General features: G+C 42.0%; 1 long non-coding RNA gene and 1 other non-coding gene across 2 annotated transcripts; one reads left to right on the plus strand and one right to left on the minus strand.

The window, feature by feature from the left end:
* Positions 1-299: 299 nt before the first annotated feature.
* LOC143887070 (uncharacterized) lies at positions 300-1,977 on the minus strand. Its single transcript, XR_013254013.1, has 2 exons — positions 1,386-1,977; positions 300-845 (listed from the first exon to the last, which is right to left on the minus strand). It is a non-coding gene; the product is annotated as an uncharacterized LOC143887070 (long non-coding RNA).
* Positions 1,978-14,193: 12,216 nt separating this feature from the next.
* LOC143889026 (small nucleolar RNA R71) lies at positions 14,194-14,300 on the plus strand. The gene has a single exon (XR_013254651.1). It is a non-coding gene; the product is annotated as a small nucleolar RNA R71 (small nucleolar RNA).
* The last annotated feature ends 4,059 nt before the right edge of the window (positions 14,301-18,359 follow it).

Genomic DNA, 18,359 nt, shown 5'->3' on the forward strand with positions numbered 1-18,359 from the left:
TTATTGACTTTACTCCAGAAATTTAGTCACTAGTCCGTAACCATGGGTCATTAAGCTTTTCAATAGGACACATCTAAATCAAGTAGTCAAAGTTTGCAAGGTATTTAAGGAAATTCACACAAAGAAACCGTGATAAAGAAACCAAACCATTCCAATCATTGAAACAATGAACTCATATTTTTCAGAAGAAACAATGAAGACAGATGAGTAATCCAAAACACCTGGGGCGAAGAAATAATTTAATCACCATTATCCAATCGACATGCATTACTTTCCAATAACCAAAAATAAATAAAAAATAAGAGAACAAGAATTTTATTCAACAGAGAAACAGCCAACATACACCAAGGAGTATCAAGTTTAATAAACCTGCAAATGCTTCAGAATCCAAGAGAACAAGCAAATAATACCCACGACATGGGGTAGGGAAATGAGATCAAATAGTTCATACAATCAAACCCTCGACATGTGGTCTCCTGAAAAACAAGGTAGATATCTATGCAAACTTTCAGGCATACAAAGGTTTAGAAGAGTTACCTTGTGCTGGGTTCAGAATAGCACTGCGAATTACCAAAATTGTTTGAGACCCTCAACGAAGATGACCGCCATGATCATAAATGTCGACGAAGCCAACAAAGCAGATTTCATTGCTATGGATGACGATCTGAGCTCCGATTTACCAGAGCAGAGACATTTGGCCAAGAAAAAATACCGGAATTGGATCTCTACCAAAATCGAGGAAGAGAAAAATCCGAAGCATCTCTCTGATTTTTGGGAAATGAAAGCCCCCTTCTCTCCTCTACTTCTCTTCCTCTCTGCAACGAAAAATGGCCTGGATCCGAGAGCTAGGGTTTCAAAACAAAAACAGGAACTGATTTTATCGAAACTGATGAAGCAAGTTAAAGATCAAAAAAAAAAATCTGTGAAAATATTAGGCATATGTATGAAGAAGGGATGTCAGCCAGAGAATGATCGGATTTAGGGTTTGAGGTGGGAAAATAGTTGGGATAGGAGGTCAGATCTGATTTTTCAGTGGGGTGAAAATGAGGATGACAGAGGTGAGGAGGATACGGTAGCAGGGGTAGGGCCGGATCTATGGCCGGAGTTAATGGGAGTCGGGCGCTCCTCCTCTTTTCCTTCTCTCAAACCCCATCTCTGTATTCTATTCCCCCTCTTTCTTTCTTTCTTTTAAACGAACAAATGAGATTCCCTTTCTTAGGGGGCACACTGAGCAGGTACGAGAAATTGGCCCCGCTCCGCTTTATTAAAAGCAAGGACCGCTACGGGAGGTCGAACCAAGGACCTATGAAGTCGCCTCACTTGACTGAGCATAAGCGAAGTCAAGGGATTTCCTTCTAACTAGTGGCTGAGAGTAAGCAAGCTACCTTCATTCAACAGATTTGTGGTGGAGTCAATAACATGCTCTGGGTCGGGAATCTTTGCTCTTCTCTTTTGCATTTCCGCTGCCTGCGTTCTTATTAGTGTCCGTCCGTATCGCATAGCTGAAATTGAGAGAGAAATGATGATATTAGAGAGGGAAGGAGGTAGAATCATTGATTGAATTGGCTGGAAGGAGAATGAAGAGGGTTTGATGGTGGTGGTAATGGAGGTTTGGGACCGGAGCTTGGCGATGATTGCTTTGGAAATGGTAGATAGAGGTGGTGGCTGCTAGGGAGAGCCGAGATAGTGTAGATCGTGACCATAGGGTAGCAAACCCTCCTCATCTTCTTCTTCTTCCCTCTCTCTCTCTCTCTCTCTCTGGCTTTTGCAAATGAAGGGCCTTTTTTTTCTCTTTTTGAGAATAGCAGGTCCTCTATTTATTTACTTTTGTTATGCACAAAGCCCAAATTCTAATTGTAATCTCCCACCCATAATTTGATCCAATGGCATAAATGGCTATTCCTATTTTGCTTCCTCGCCCACTTTCTCAAATGCCACCCTCGACTTTAATTTGGGAGAAATTAGATCATGCCCAAAGCTAAATCATCTCAACCATTCCTTTTGATAGATCCCTTCTATCTATGTACAAGAAATTTAGTTTATGTAAAAGAAAATAAAGAGGTGAGTAAAAAGCAACGATATATATAAGCTTTTCCTTCTCTTCTTTGATAAGCCCACCCTTTTTAATAATTCACTCCCCCTTCTTCTCTAACTCCAAGGCCAATTTTGTAAACAAATAATATATTCACCCCTTATTCCTTTCATGGATAGCTCCCCTCTTTGCTTTAACCGGATGGCTATATGAAAGGAAATGACATTTTCATCGCCCTCTTTTTGCATTGCCTAATTAGCCCTTGCTAGCAAATTGTGTCTACTTTACTCCATAAGGAATGGGTGAAAATGAGCCCCTAAAATGCATATTTAACCCCTCTTTCTCATTGGACAGCCACCTTGATGTGTATTTGTACTACTATTTTGCCTTATAGGTGATTAAATGGTAATGGCACCCACTCTATTCCTCATTTCTTCTCATTAATGAAATGATATTGGCACATCCATAGTATGATATTAACACCACTTACCTTGATAATTTCACCCCTTCCCTCTCTTAGTTAGGTGTACATAGAAATTGGTAAGGGCACTCTCTCGCCTTGATAAACCACCCTCCATTGGAATTGACATATTTAGGCCCTCTTTCTTCCTTCGGATAGCCCACTCTTGTACAACTTGACTAGTTCTTTTTTTCACTACAGGGGTGGTTCAGGTAAGTGAAGAGAATGAGTAAAAATTATACTCAAGAAATGGTACTAGCACACCCTCACCTTAATGGTTCCACCTCTCTTTTGTTCTATGAGCACACCCCAAGCTAGACAAATCACACCCCTGATTCCTACACACCACTATACTACAAACCTTACTCGCTTATTGGGTAAAATTCAACAGATTTCAACAAAATTTTGCGAAGACCTACTTGGAACCCTAATATATTCTATGAAGAAATTTGGAATTCTAAAACACTAGTTTACTAGGGTTTCTACTCGAACCAAGCTATTAGGGGTTCGGCCAAAATGGAGTGTCTACATGGGCCAACGGTTAAAACTATTAAACCATGATATTGACAATAGTTGAGACATTAGAGAGTTTTGATATCGATGATATAATGGGACGATCTCGACGGATCTCGCTTATCCCGCCTTGATCCGTAACTTTTCACTGGGTTTTTGCTTAATTAAAGTGGCCCAATGTTTAATCCAAATTTGAGATCGACCTTGATTGATATTATAAATGATCACAAATTCTTGGTAAAGAAAGATACCCAGGTTAAAAATCAGCCCTCGATCTGACGATTTACGGAAATGGGGTCTCAGAATAGAATCAGGGTCCGAGTTGTGAAGTGACCCTAGCTTATTTTGTCCTGATTGATGATCTGTAAAGTCAGATCGAGATATCAATGCCTTAAAACACATAAATCCGTGATAGAGAAACTCTTGTATGGATTTAACACTCTAAAATCACGAATCAGGGCATTTTTTCAATTTTTCGGGTCTAATCATCTTAGCAGGTACATCTCTTTATCATTTTGGTTTTCAGGGAATGTGAGGATGCATATTTTACTAGTGAAATTCCACGGATCAATATATTAGGTTATTGTTGGTTAAAGTGTAGCAAAATGAGGGTGTCTACAGATGCCCCTCTTTGGCAAAGGTTACTTAGTAACCGCATGCCAAAGTTAAAGAGACATTCTCATTTTGCGGAACTTTAGCTGAAAATAGCCCCATTCAGATGGACGATATGATGTATCAATTTGTATTTTTATGGCAATTTTAATGAAATGCTCCAAACAAAACAACCCGATACCCCCCAATGCAATGCAATCCTAAATGCAGATTAATACAAAAATTTTGTGATTTTTATTATTTTTCATGCAACATGCTTTTCTATCCTAATGATGCAAGGTGGGATGATAGAAGTGTGGCGAAGATTACGGATGATTGAAGAAGATGATTATAGGAGACCTTGGTCTACTCAGACAATGTTAGGGATAGAGTTTTGGTCCAAATGAATAAGGAATTCACCTGGAGGCCAAAATATGGTTCTTGTGGACGATTGTCCTGCCTGCGGAACCGACTGTCTCCGGAAGTAGCCTGTCTGTCGAAAGACGAGGCTGTTAAGACTGAGGACAGTGAGACAAAAGGGTCAGGATTTGGATCTGCGATTGGGTGCAACTCATGTCAGATTTTGAGGTGCAAATGGGTGCAACTCATGTCAGATTTTGAGGTGCAGGTGGGTGCGGGCGCAACTCAGGTCAGATTTTGAGGTGTAGGTGGGTGCGGGTGCAACTCAGGTCAGATTTTGAGGTGCAAATGGATGGAGGTGCAACTCAGGGCAGATTTGAGGTGCAGCTGGGTACGGGTGCAACTCAGGTCGGATTTTGAGGTGCAGCTGGGTGCGGGTACAACTCAGGTCAGATTTTGAGGTGCAAATGGGTGATGGGTGCAACTTAGGTCAGATTTTGAGGTGCAAATGGGTTATGGGTGCAACTCAGGTCAGATTTTGAGGTGCAGGTGGGTTATGGGTGCAACTCAGGTCAGATTTTAAGGTGCAGCTGGGTGCGGGTGCAACTCAGGTCAGATTTTGAGGTGCAGGTGGGTGCAACTCAGGTCAGATTTTGAGGTGCCAATGGATGATGGGTGCAACTCAGGTCAGATTTTCAGGTGCAAATAGGTTATGGGTGCAACTCAGGTCAGATTTTGAGGTGCAGGTGGTTATGGGTGCAAGATGGGAGATAAAAAGAACTTGATTTGTCTATGGAATTGACCTGTCTGCGGAAAAGGCTTGTCTGTTAATGAAACGGGGGGCCAGCGAGACGGGAATCAAAGACGATTGGCCTAGATGACCAGGTGAAAATGGCTTGTCTGCGAAATTGACCTGTCTACGGAAAAGGCCTGTCTGTTAAAGAGATGGGGGGCCAGCGGGACTGTGGGGCTAGCGAGACGGGAGCCAAAGGGAATTTGATTTGTCTGCGAAATTGACCTGTCTGCGAAAAAAGCCTGTCTGTTAATGATACAGGGGCCAGCGGGACTAGGGGTCAGCGAGACGGGAATAAAAGAGGATTGGCCTAGATGACCGGGTGAAAAGAGCTTGTCTGCGAAATTGACCTGTCTGCGGAAAAGGCCTGTCTGTTAAAGAGACGAGGGGCCAACGGGACTGGGGTCAGCGAGACGAGAGCCAAAGGGAATTTGATTTGTCTGCGAAATTGACCTGTCTGCGGAAAAGGCTTGTCTATTAATGAGACAGGGGCCAGCGGGACTGGGGGTCAGCGAGACGGGAATCGAAAAGGATTGGCCTAGATGGCCAGATGAAAATAGCTTGGATGTACTTAATCCCGAAAGATCTTGCAATGACTGATTGTTTCTTGTTGCTGAGAAAAAATGCACAAATTAATTTTACAAAAGTTTTCGAAAGAAATTTGAATTTTATTGAATTTTCTGCTGGTACATTATTTTCAAGAAAGCCACATCTGAAGTTCATTCAGTGCACCGGTAATATTTTTGGTTCTGCTGAATTGCTTGACTGTGAACTGCCCTGTCTGGATCGAGCTTTGATGGCTTTGCTGATTCTGCTTTCATGTATCTGCCTTGTCTGGATTGGGATTTACTTGATCGGCTATTTTAATTGCTTCTGAAACTCCTTCTCTTGGGTTTTAATGACTTATTGCATCAATTGGAGAAGATTGGTTCTTTCATTCTTTTGTCGCAGCTTTGGGGGAAGAAGAATAAGGAAATAGATGTGCAAGTGCACTGACGATGATTTTTAGAAATTTTTCACTGGAGTGCAACAAAAGGGACGGATGATCCGTGCTTCTGAGAATGATTTATATCTTTTTATTTGGCAGGTCAGGCCTTTCAAAGAATAATTTATCCATAGATAAATATTTGTACTTATTTGCTAGTTCAGTAATAACCCTCAGATTATTACTAACTCCTTTTGGATTGTTTGGTTTCGTTTTCCTTAGTCACAAGAATGTAGAGTTGGCTTGCTCAACCTATTTGGATAGGAGAGCAATTCTGAGGTTTTGGCTTCTTTGATCTTATCTTAGCATGAGCAAATCACCCTTCTGGGTTTTTGATTCGGCGGACCATATGCCCTAGCTTTTGCCTGAACCGCCCTTTCGGGTTTTCGATTCAGCGGGCCTGCACCTTAATATTTGCCTAAGCTGGCCTTTCGGATTTTCAACTTAGCAGGTGAATGACCTTAATTTTTGCCTAGACCGCCTTTGCGGGTTTTCAATCTAGCAGGTAACAGACTCCCTTTTTTTTTTTTTAAGAACCTTAGCACCGTCCACCGGAAGGACTTTATGGGTTGGATGAGGTTTAACAAAGAAAATAGCTTGAGGTTTGCAAATTTCGACCGAACCTGAATGAGCAGGTTGCCTAAGTATCCCAGTATAGGAATCAGGTCACACGTAGTTTAGGGTAGATGCCCCTAGTTTCAAGTATAGTAACTTTTTTTAAGCGACTGAACCTGGGTTGACCAGGCTGCCTACGTACCCCAGTGTAGGGATCAGGTCTTGCGTAGTTAAGGGCAGATGCCCCTAGTTTTAGGGTGTAAAAGGAATTTTTAGGCTCAAATGGTTTGCAAATGGGGTTTTTCTTTTTATATTTTGGGTCATAATTTCTGGGATTTTGTTCAGCCAAAGGAGGCCTTCCGGTGTTCAAACGTAAAACCTTTTAATGGATCAAGGTTCGTTGGTTCTACCATTATTTCACCATTCTCATCTCGGAGTCTGACGGCTTTTCCAGGTAAGATTTGATCCACAATGTATGGTCCTGACCAATTCAGTTTAAACTTGCCCCTAGGGTCAGAGGTAGGTGCCCGGTTTGTTTTCAACACCAAATCTCCTTCCTCCAATTCCCTGATTTTAACTTTCTTGTTAAAGGCTCTTGCTATTCTGCGCTGGTAGCCTTGGGTGTGGTATAAGGGTTTGAGTCGCTTTTCATCCAACATGTTTAGCTCTTGATATCTGGCATTTGCCCATTCTGTCTTGGGTAATTGACTTTCCATTAGTACTCGCAACGATGGTATGTGGATTTCAACCGGCAACACAGTTTCCATCCCATAGACCAGGGAATATGGAGTAGCTCCAGTAGAGGTTCAAATTGATGTTCTGTAGGCCCACAAAGTGTATGGAAGCTTGTTAGACCAATCTTTGTAAGTTTCTGACATTTTGCTGAGGATGGCCTTAATATTTTTATTTGCAGCTTGAACAGCTCCATTGGTTTGTGGCCTATAGGGTGAGCATTTGTGGTGCTTGATTTTGAACTCCTGGCAGAGAGTAATCACTTCTTTCTTAAAATGAGAGCCGTTATCTGATATCAGTTCATGTGGAACCCCATATCTGCAAATAATGTTGGTTCTGATGAACTTGGCAACCGATGCTGATGACAGTGAAGCATATGAGGCTGCCTCGACCCATTTGGTAAAGTAATCAATGGCTACAAGGATGTACTTGTGTCCATTTGATGATTTGGTGAAAATTTTCCAATAATATCAATGCCCCACATCGAGAATGGCCAGGGCGATGTGAGAGAATGCAACTCTGAAGGTGGTACATGGATAAGATTGGCATGTACTTGACATTTATAGCATTTCTTAACAAATGCAAAACAATCTGATTCCATTATGGGCCAATAGTATCCAAGGCGCAAGATTTTCCTAGCAAACATTTTTCCATTCATGTGTGGGCCACAAACACCTTCATGGGTTTCTTCGAGGATCTTCACAGCCTGATCTTCTGTGATACACAAGAGTTGAATGCCATCAAAAGACCGACGATACAATCCACACGTTTTCCCACGCTTGGGAAAACGTGGCTTGCTTCCTCCTCCCCTATTGTCTAGAGATTTGAAATAATTTTGGGCTAATTTTACAACTTTGGAAAAGAGGCAAGTGTCATCTTCTAATTGAGTAGGGAATCATGCCAAATTTCCAGCATGCACTCCTCTTTTGGACGTTTCTAATTGTTCTTGATTTGATTCTTTATTTGCAAAATTTTGTTGGGACACTTGGCCTCATCTTATTTACTTCCCTTTCCTTCCTAGTTTGTGCAAACAATCTCCACCACACAAGCTCCTTCTATTATTTAAAAGGGGATGTATTTTGGGCATCTAATCCATACGTTTCACAAGTTTGGGAAAGGAATTCTCTAGATACTTTGATCTCATCCTTTTAATCATTTCTAAATTGCCATCTTTTAATCTCAACCATTGCTCCAACATAGCAACTCAAGGTATCCTTCACCTATAAATACCCCCTTTATTGCTCCATCCAAAAAAAAAAAAAGTTCTCAACCTCCCATCCCCACTCAAAAAAAAATTCGTGCAATTCCTAACTTTGGGTTGAGTTTGCCCTACCTCTTTCTCCTTGAAAACCCTCTACCACCATCAAAACCGATCATGAGTTGCACTATCAAAAGGAATCAGGGAATCATTATCCAAAGAACATCGAGGAATCAAAAGACTATCATCTAAAGATAAGGGGCGGACCATCTTCAAAGAGGTAGGCCAACTTTAAGTTTCTCTTAATTTGTTCTAAAGGAAAGCCATATGAATTCTTTCAGTCCCTTCTTGAATTTTCAGATTTGAAGAGCTTCACAAGTTCATATCTATGAATTTGCGAAGGTTCAAATTCCGAATCCTCAAGGATTGAAACCCTCCGTTAGTTTTGAAATTTTTATAAAATTTGAACGAAAGGGAAGGAATTTGCATGGAATTTAATATATCTTTTATCTTCTTCCCTTTATTCCTACCTAAATCCTTACTCGGCTTTCTTTAGACCCCAAAACCCTATTTGAAACCATTTTGCCGCACCCTTACCCCTGCCCGAACCTATATGGTTAGTAGCTGTGAACCTAATCCTACCGAAACCTCAAAACTCTTTTGGATCAAGGCCATGCGATATATGTAAATCGATTCAAGACACTGTGCATATGTGCAACCAAGCCAAACTCAAAACCCACATGGGTTCTATCACATGTGCTGGGTCCACCCGATGTACGATGCATGTTAATTAGCTACATTCTGTGCACATGCCATGCACATACAATCCGATTGGATTCAACCTCCCCTAGCCCATCCATCCTAATTAGACCTTAATTCCACCAAATTAAATAAACCTCATCCATGTCTACTATGCACATTATTTTTCTTTTAGGCCATTTATTATATGTTGTTTGCATATAAGAGATGTCCAAAACCAATGCACAGCATGCATTAGCCGAACCAAACATCCAGGCTCACTTGGGACCCACTCCGTCCAGCCCATCCGGGCCCACTTGGTCCAACGAAGCCTCAACACCTGGGCCTGAGTTCCACTCGAGTCCAACCCAAACCCGCACCCCAAACCGGAACCCGAATCTTAAGCTTGAACCCCACCCGAATGTAACCCGATGAACCGGTTCAACATATCCAAACCCACACCAACCCGGTCCAACCTGGACCTAACCCGAGTCAGCCAGGATCCAACCGAAGCCGACTCGGCCCAACCCAAAACAACCCCCAAGCCCGAGCCTAACCCAGGTGAACTCGACCTAAACCCAACTCACCCACGCCCAACTTGAGTCGAATCCCAACTGCAACCCGAGTCCAACTTGAATCTAACCTGACCCAACCAAACCTAACCCAACCCCAAACCAAAACCAGCCTAACCCGAACCTACCCTCACCCCCAGTCTAACCTGACCCCACGCCCTATCCAATCACCCCACCCGACCTAACCTGGCCCACGCCCAACCCAACTCACCCCCACCCTAGATACACCCACGCCCAACCCAAACCCAAACCTAACCCAACCTGATCCGCGCCCCAACCCCACCCAACCCAACTCGAACCCAACCTCCCACCCCTATGGTCATTCGGTCACCCTCAATGGCCATGAGGTCATCCCATCTCCGTACATCAATTACCACACCCATTTCCATCCAGACCTTATACCTCCATCCATGCTATCCATATCCATCCTTGACTATCCCATCCAGCCATATTTTTTCTCCACCCCTATAGTTTAGCCGAACCCCTTTTCCCCATGCCAAATTAATTCCCATAGTATTACACCCATACCAATCCCATTACCCCATAGCCATCATACCTCCCATAATCAACAGACTACTTCTTATTTAAATCCATCATGTCAACCCCAACCCATACCCCATTCTATGGCATTCGGCAATTGCACCCTATGGCAGCCAATTACATGCCCATCATAACCCTCAAACCATTACATGGCAATGTCCCATACCCCATTACCCAACCTAAATTAATCCAATAACTTAACCCCATCTACCATAACCTGAGCCAAAACCACCTTCTCTTCAACCCAATGCAACCCAAATCCAACCCGCCTTACTCAAGTTAACCCGGTACAATCCCATCCAATCGGACCCAACCCGTCCCAACTCGGTTCAGCCCGAACCCGTAACCCGAATCCGAACCCGCACAACCACCCACAGTCCCAATCCCGAGCCCGGAACCGCAACCTGAACCTAATTTGACCCGATCCAACCTGGACCTAACCCAACCCAACCCAGTCCGACTAGGACCGAGACTCAGCCCCAACCCAAGTCAAACCCAACCCGGTTCAACCCGAGTCAAGCCCGAACCCGCAACTCGTAACCCCAATTCACCTGGACCTCGCTTAAGCCGCGATCCCAGTTTCCTTTATTGGGATCTCTGCTAATTGTTCAGCCATAGCCCTGCCCTTAACAGATTTCTGAGTGACATATGTAATATCGAATTCTGAGAGCAACAATAACCATCTAGCGGTTCTCCCTGTTAGAGCAGGCTTTTCAAAAAGGTACTTCAAAGGATCCATTCGAGACAAAAGTAACACTCTATGAGAGAGTAGGTAATGCCTAAGCCTTTGGGTGGCCCAAACAAGTGGTAGACACATTTTTTCTAAAGAAGTGTACTTTTGCTCGTATTCCAACATTTTCTTGCTCAAATAATAGACAGCTCTTTCATGCTTGGTTTCAGGATCTTGTTGAGCAAGCATACAACCCATAGCTGTATCAGTGATTGACAGATATAGTTGCAAAGGTTGCCCTCAAATTACTGGTGCAAGGACAGGTGGTTCAGATAGGCACTGTTTAATTTTGTCAAAGGCCTCTTGGCATTCTTCTGTCCATTCCTTAGATGCATTCTTCTTCAGCAACTTGAATATGGGTTCACAGGTGGAGGTTAGGTGAGCTACAAATCGGCTCAGAAATTGGATCCTTCCCAGAAAACCTCGAATTTCCTTTTCTGTCCTTAGAGGATCCATTTCTTGGATTGCCTTAATCTTTTGAGGATCAACTTGTATCCCCCTTTGGCTAACTAGGAACCCCAACAATTTGCCGAATGTGACACCAAAAACTCATTTACTTGGGTTGAGGCGAAGCCAGTATTTCAAGATTCTTTGGAAGAGTTTTCTCAAGTTCCCGAGGTGATCTTCTCTTTCTTTTGCGTTGACAATCATGTCATCTACATATACTTCCACCTCTTTATGAATCATATCATGCAACAGAGTGGTGGCGGCTCTTTGGTAAGTAGCTCCTGCGTTTTTCAAGCCAAATGGCATCACTTTATAGCAGTAAGTGCCCCATTGTGTGATGAACGAGGTTTTGATCATGTCTTCGAGTGCCATCTTGATTTGATTATAGCCAGAGAAGCCATACATGAAGGATAGCAAGGCATGGCCAGCAGTATTGTCGACCAAGATGTCGATATGGGGTAAGGGAAAGTCATCTTTAGGGCTTGCTTTGTTCAAATCCCTAAAGTCCACACACATTCGCACTCGGCCATCTTTCTTAGGGATTGGTACAATGTTTGCTAGCCATTCAGGGTACTCCACCACTTGTAAGAATCCCACGTCGAGCTGTTTTGTTACTTCTTCCTTAATTTTTAGAACTCACAATCAGCTGCGACAATGAAGCTCTGAGGATTAGCATATGCAGAATCTTCTCCAATTACTGCAATAATAAGGCAATCTCCCAGGAAGAGAGAGTTCAGAAGGTTTGGAGCCAAGCAATCCTGCCAATCTTCCTCTGTATCTGTGGTCTCAGTTGGTTCTGTGTTTGTGAAATTAAATAACCGCAAGTGCACGGATCGTATAAATACGGGTCGAACTCAGGGAAGAGAAATCTAGTTGTCAATCCTATTCTTATACCGATTAGAATACTAGCTATGATATAATGTTGCCTGGAATTTCACCTATAACCCCATATTTTGGATTTGAAGGCAAAGGCTTCAAATCTAACCGTGTGGCCTCTTCAATGAATGGCTTGGGAAGGGATGTAAATATGGGTCCTCTTGGCTCTATTTGATGGATGCTAAGAGCATTAGAAAAGAAGTCTTTCCCTCCTACATCTCCCAATTCTTCCGAGGATTCTTGAAAACCTGCATCAAAATCGATTTTAAAATTAGTTTCTATATCGTCACGAAATAAATGCAACATATTGATTTCTTCATGTAATTTCGGTTGCTTACCTAGCCTAAATATATTAAAATCTACAAATGTGTTGCCAAAAGATAATTTTATTAGGCCATTCCTACAATTAATTAAAGCGTTGCTAGTAGCAAGGAAAGGCCTACCAAGGATGATAGGAATTTGATCATTGATATTAGCAACGGGTTCCGTATCTAACACAACAAAATCAACGGGAAATAGAAAATCTCCTACTTTAACTAATACATCCTCAACCATCCCTTTGGGTGTCTTAATTGATCTATCCGCCAATTGGAGAGTGACAGTGGTTGGTTTGAGGTCCCCTAGTCCTAGTTGTTTAAATACAGAAAAAGTCAAATGATTTACACTTGCACCCAAATCCAAAAGAGCATGTTCAATTTTTGTGTTACCAATAGTGCAAGAAATAGTAGGACATCCCAGGTCTTTATACTTAGCCACCATTTGTTGAGACAAGATGGAACTTATGTTTGCGGCCAAGAAAGCCTTCTTGGGCACATTAGTTGTGCGCTTTTGTGTGCACAAATCTTTTAACACTTTGGCATAAGTAGGAACCTGAGAAATCACATCTAATAAAGGAATGTTAATTTGCACTTGTTTAAACACATTTAAAATTTTATCTATGGCATCCACCTTCTTATTATTAGCAAGTCTTCTTGGAAAAGGAGCTTTAGGCACATACTCCTTTTCAGGTGGAGAAACTGCCTGCTCTTCACTTACCTGTTCGGGTTCCGCAGTTGAACTTGTGAGAGGGGAGTCCTTACTTACCTCTTTGGCTATCTCTTGATGATCTTTCGAGGGTTCGAATCTGACCTCCTCCTTGTGGTAATCTCGTCCACTCCTTAAAGCATATATGGCATTACATTGGTTGGAGAGCTCTTGCTGCGATAAACTAGATTGCATGGCATTCAACTGATTCACCTGTAGTTGTTGATTCCCATTCATGGCCACATTCCTTGGGTTAGGAATGGGTTGAATTGGCATCTTTTCTTTTTCCCTTTCACTTAGGGCCGTAGCAAGTTAAGAAATTTGCTTTTCTAAGTTGTGTTGGCCCGTCATGAAGGTACTCATGAGAAGCTCCATGTTCTTCTCTAAAGATGCAATTCGTGCCGACTCCCCTTGCTTTTGAAAACCCAGAGGGGGCTGATTTTAAACATTATTAATCATGGGGTTTTGAAAAGTAGGAGGGGAAGACGATGGTTGAACAAAAGTGGGAGAGAAGGTGGGCCGAGGTTGGCCGAATTGGCCTTGGCCTTGGAAATTGGATGGCCCACCTTGACTCCATGAAAAGTTGGGATGATTTCTCCATCCCGGATTATAAGTGCTAGAATAAGGATTATTAGAATACAAAGCACTTACATTCTTATTACAATTACCAAATTTAGCAAGAGTTGGGCACTCTTCTATGACATGGTCCGTAGCTTGACACCAATTACACATGGGAACACTATGTGCAATTTGATTGACTCGTGAAGGTCCTTTCACAACTATTGCTTCTAGTCTTTTGATTAAGCTATCAAGATGGGCCTCTTTTGCCACGGCACCCTCTATTAGAAATTCCTTACTTGAAGTGGCTCTCTCACCGTCTTGAGTAGATTCCCACTCTCTTGTTTTTTCCGCCAAATCAAGTAAGAAGTTCCATGCCGCGGCCTCATCCGTGAAAGATGTAAAACCGTTAGGACACATGGATTCAAGAAGTTGCTTTGTTTGGTAATCTATGCCCTCATAAATAATTTGGCATAAGTACCACAAATCAATTCCATGGTGAGGACACTCTTGGAGTAGGTCTTTGAACCTCTCCATAAACTTAGAAAATGACTCTAATGGCTTTTGTTTGAATTGTAAAATATCGTTCCTAAGCTTATTAGTTTTATGTAATGGAAAAAACTTTTTTAGGAAAGCGACGGCGAACTCCTCCCAAGTGGTGATGGAGTTCGTTGGTAAGCCATAGAACCACTTTTTGGCTCCATCCTTGAGTGAAAACGTAATAAACTGCAACTTTACCGCATCATCGGTAAGTTGTTGCAACTTAATCAAATCACATACATCTTCAAACTCAAGTAAAAATAAATAAGCATCCTCCGAAGGGAGGCCATGAAAATGAGGAAGCAAATAGATAAATTGTGATTTTAGCTCAAAATTATTGCCATGTGCAATCGGCAATCTAATGCAAGAAGGTTGCGTGGTTCGGGCCGGATAGAAGCGATCGCGCAAACACTTGGGCGGCTCTTGTTCTTCCGCCATGACTACTTGATTTGGATTTGGTTCGATGTCTTCCGCCGTCTCTAACCAATTTGCTCTTTCCAGTCGATTGGCCGAGTTCCGCACCCAACCTACGGTCATAAACACAAGAAAACCAAGTAAGAGAGATGGATAGGTAAGAAACCAAAAATATAACTAAACTAAAAATAACTACTAATCTAACACTTCGAATAATTAAGATTCTAATGCAACTCTCTTCCCCGGCAACGGCGCCAAAAACTTGTTTGTGAAATTAAATAACCGCAAGTGTACGGATCGTGTAAATACGGGTCGAACTCAGGGAAGAGAAATCTAGTTGTCAATCCTATTCTTATACCGATTAGAATACTAGCTATGATATAATGTTGCCTGGAATGGACTCAGGATTTCCGTGGACTTGACCTCGGAGCCAACACTATATATAAGCGTATATTCTAATCAATCTAAGAATCAAATTTAACAAAGATCTTTTTTATTTAAAATCCTAATTTAGGCAAAGTGTACCAAGGTTCTAATGATCTCTTTTAACTACTTATCTGATTTAATTAGAGATCCAAAATTCTAAGGGCTTAAGAAAATTGAAAAATTGCAAAAGTAATTTGGAATAGTGTAAAAACCTTAATTCAATATAAAAGATTACTTAGGGTTAGAATCCACCATGGGCTTGGATTAGATTGATTAATTAAAATAATTTTTGTGTATTGAATTGTATATTTGATAATTAGTCTATGGGAAATAAGATCAATGGATGTCATTATCCATGAGTAATTTATCAAAGACACACTCCAATTTTAAAGGCTATATAAATATTTATAATGTTCATAGCCTTCACTCATACGAAAGGGGAAAGCCAATGGCATGAATGATTGGTATGTGTAGACACCCCCATTTTGCTACGCTTTAAAAAGCGAAAGATTCGGTAGTATCATCGAGTCTTGAGTCCGTATTCAGCATTAGATTAGGCATCTATGCATTTTAGGGTAGATTTCACCTCATTATGGGAGTTTTGAAGTTGATTCGCGATCCTGAAGGTCTCTAGGGGGTTCCTTTGGCCTCTAGAAGATGAAAGTTTAAGTTTAGTTCAGGTGCACCGAACTACGTCGACTCTGATCCCAGTGAGGCTTGGGTACGTAGGCAGCTTGGATGCTTGATGGCATACCAATCACGAGTCGGCTCCACACATAAGTAGTGGAGTTTTGTACATTAATCCTTAAATTAAAAGTAATTAAATCACTTAGGACTTTCCATGAAATTAGAATTTTAGGAGAACTTTCACTTAGATTGAATTCAAACAAATTAAGAAAATCAAGATACACATTTAAGAATTACACTGAAATTAGATCTTATGATGCATGTTGTGGACCCCGATCCGAGAGAGGCGCGGCGGTGAGGGACGAGCCCCACGCGCTCAGGTCTCTATGGATCATCCACGTGAATGGAGAGCTCTACCAAGGAACTCTCGAAAGAAGTGCCTCTCACAGCATGAGTGGCGATATAAAAGGTGAGATACCTCTCGATTCGGGGACTAGCCCAGATTCGAGGCGTACCTTAAACAAAGAAGAGTCGCCATCCAAGGAAAGTGGGCCAAGGATCCCATACTATGCTCTGTTGCAACGGATAACCAGAGATATAAAATAGGGTTCGTGCCTGGTTAGGAATTCGGAAGGTCTGAAGAGCACCTCATCCGCCCAAGTGCAAGCACCTGGTCTCTTATGCCATTTACTTAATAATTTTGAAGAGTTTTGGGCGAAAATCATATGAAATGGGAATGAATATCTCCGAGAAGACGTCTATCTAATCATGCATGTCTCGGAGATGAAATCAAAGGCACACAAGATAAAATAAAAGAAACATGTGTCACCTAAGCATAGCTAGGTTATAAGTGACACGCCTAATGGGTGTCTAAGTTCTGATGAACAAACACATGCATGACACACCAAAAAAGTATAAGGTCTGCGCAATAAAGTAAGAAAACACTGCAAAACATAGAAAATGACTCGATACCAAACAACCCTAAGACTCTAATCTATACCTAGGCCCGAGTCTTTAGATGATCTGATGTTCATCCAAAGAAGCCTACGTATCCCCGCCTCCACGAGAATCAAGGCAACGTAGTTCTTCGCACCTATTCTAAGCTATGATGCCTAAGACATCTAGACCTCTATCCTAGACTCGATCTAAAAGACCAGACTAGTTCTTAAAGCTTCTTGTGTGATTATTTAAATTCCAATGGATTGTAGATTTTAGGACACCCTATATGCCCTAACTAAATGCAAGTTAGCCCTAAGCTAATGCAGGTGGTTCCTATAATCTATGTGTAGCTAGGCTGTATATCCTAAGAAAAACAGTAGGATCTATCGCATCTTAGACCTAGTCATCAATTGGCGATGTGGATCGCCAACTGACCGGACGGAGGCGTAAAACTCCTAGCTAGGACTCACTCCTAACTCTAACACAAACAAATAAAACACACAACAAACAAACAACGAACGAGGGAGCAACTCCCGACTCAAAAACTCTCTAACTAGGACAACCTCCTAACTCTAGAGGAAGATCCTTTCGAAAAAAAAAAAAAACAATATTTTGAAAGATTTTTGTAATTTTGAAAGATTTAAAATGCTTATTTTTAAAGGTTTGGCTGGACTTGGGATGTGGATCCCAAGCTGCACTACGTACCCTGTTGAAAGGGATCAAGCCAACGTAGTTCGGAACAGATTTCCTAACTACTCCTAATGACTCAAGATTTTTGAGATTTTTGGTTTTTTAGATGTTTTTGTTGTTTTTAAGTATTTTTGACTCAAGGGGGACAAATCCTATCATCATAAGGGGAGGACAGACTCCTGACATCCCGCAAAGGTTGGACAACATCCTATGCTTTACGGGGAAAAAGAACAGAAACACGGCTCTGCAAGGATTGGACAGCATCCTATACCTTGCAAGAGCGGATAGAAAAACATGATACGATGAGAGGTTGGATAAAATCCTAACCCCTATGATGATAGAATTTGATTCCTGAACAAGAGGACTGACTCTCTAGACTAAGGACGGATTCCTATGCTAGTGGACTGATCAAACTAAGATAAAGCTCAACAAGTAATAAGGAAAGACCTTGTGCATATTTGGCAAAGGTAAAACATCCAGCCGGGCCGGACAGCTACCTAGCCCTAGGGTGCAACAAATGTGCAACCCAATACCCATAAGGGTAAGGGGTATGATGCCAAGCCAAGTAGGATGTTCTCCCAAAACCAAATGATGCACAAAGAGGAGGATGCTAATAGAATGAGACTGGGCAAGTCTCTTAGACATATAGGTAGGATAGAGAAAAAATGCGAACAAGGAAAAAAAAGACCTTGTGCATATTTGGTTTAGGTAAACCACACAGCCGGGCCGGACAGCTACCTAGCCCTAGGGTGCAACAAATGTGCAACCCAATACCCATAAGAGTAAGGGGTATGTTGCCAAGCCGAGCAAGGTGTTCTCCCAAAACCAAAAGACGCACAAAGAGGAGGTTTAGGAAGAAAAATGAGATTGGGTGAGACTCCTAAACAAAAAGATGAGCTCCAAGAGAGGTGCTGACGAGACATGGCATATCTCCTAAGGATAGACTCACTAATGAGACAAAGCTTGTCTCTAAAGGATACAACTTTCTCTGTCTGAGACATAGCCTGTCTCCCTGAGAGG

Source organism: Tasmannia lanceolata, unplaced genomic scaffold, assembly GCF_043159265.1.
Source record: "Tasmannia lanceolata isolate RefF3 unplaced genomic scaffold, GAP_Taslan_0.1 ptg000012l, whole genome shotgun sequence".
NCBI lineage: Eukaryota > Viridiplantae > Streptophyta > Magnoliopsida > Canellales > Winteraceae > Tasmannia > Tasmannia lanceolata.